This window comes from Crocodylus siamensis, chromosome 7 (genome assembly GCF_052110815.1).
Source record: "Crocodylus siamensis isolate JL-2025a chromosome 7, ASM5211081v1, whole genome shotgun sequence".
Classification (NCBI taxonomy): domain Eukaryota; kingdom Metazoa; phylum Chordata; order Crocodylia; family Crocodylidae; genus Crocodylus; species Crocodylus siamensis.
The window spans coordinates 5,712,046-5,713,511 of record NC_143401.1 but is presented as its reverse complement, the minus strand read 5'-3'; positions in this window follow the sequence as shown (position 1 = coordinate 5,713,511).

Genomic DNA, 1,466 nt, shown 5'->3' with positions numbered 1-1,466 from the left:
ACACCCCTCGCCCTTGGTACAGCCCGCTCGCTTCCCGGCAGCACTCTCACGGCACCGCCTTCCTCATGGTATAACCCACCCTCCCTGCGGCTGGCATTGGTACGTGCCCAATGTAGGAGTGGTAGAACTCACTTCCCCCCCTCAAAGTAGCAATGGTACAGGCCATTTCCCCTCCTTTGGAATGCCTATGACGCCTTTTCCTCTCCTTTCCAAACCCCACTCAGCTAGCCTTAGTATGCTCCATTCACTCCCATCACACGATTGGTATGGCCCATTTCCCCCTGAAAGTTCCATTCCCCTTCATAGTAGCATTGGTATACCCCAACCCCTCCTGCAGAGCACCACTTTGGTTTGATCCACTTCCTGCCCTTCCCCCCTTCCCTGCCTCGACCTTTGCTTGCTGAGGTCACTGCTGCTGGGCACAGGGCTGCGGGCCCCCCCCCCCCCCCCCGAGCCCCTGCTGCTCTGTGTGCCCCCAGGGGCAGGGATAGGGACCTGGGTGGGGATCTGGCCCATTAGACCCCAGTTTGCCCAGTGCATGAAAGGCACAGGCACAGCGCCACGTGCAGCTCTCGTGTGTCCATGGTGGGGTTGCAATAAGAGAACAGAGCTTGAAAAGAGCCAAGAAGCAAACCCACTGTGGATGCACGCGGGGAAGGGGGGCTACCTCACCGGGGGTGCGGGAAGTGAACGCTAGCGCTGTCGCAAGTTTGCAGGGAGTCTGGATCCTGCAGCCCTCAGTGATGTAACAACGGGCTTACTCCTGTCCTGTGCTGGTGTAACAGTTTGTCCCTGCAGCCCTGAAAGCTGAGCACTTGAATACAGAAATATAAATCCCATTATGCAGGGGAAGGAACTGCATTGCCCAAGGCCAGATGCCGAGTCATGGGGACAATCAAGAATACAGTCCAGATGTCCCAATTCCTCAGCTGCAGACTGGAAATCCTTAAGGCCGGCTGTTGCCAAACTAGGGGTCATGACCCCAAATGGGTTGCCAGTGGGATTATGAACCACACGGATTGTTACCCTGGCTGCACTCGGACCAGAAGGGCAGTTAGTTTGCGGTTTTGAGCCTGCCAGAAAGTGGGTTTGAAGTCCTGACTCCAAAAAGATTGGGAACCATTGTCATCCCTTTGAGCAAGGACTGATATTCTTTTGAACCTGACAGGTACCATGTGCAGCACCTGCTGTACTGTATACGTAAGAGAAGTGTAGGTCAGCGCTTCTCAACCTTTTCAGATTTGAAGCACCTCTCATTAGACTCGAGGCCCCTCAGAAAATGCCAGCTCATAGTTTTTGCTCATCTTTTGACTACAGAAAAATAATAGAGCAATTATATGCAAAGAACTCAGAAAGATCAGAGCAGGTCAGAATGCTTTTAAAACTATGAAGCCCTGTTTGAAATCTCTAGATTGGTTTTGTGAATCAGGTCTGGACACCTAGCTGTGCTAATGCTCTGCAGCACA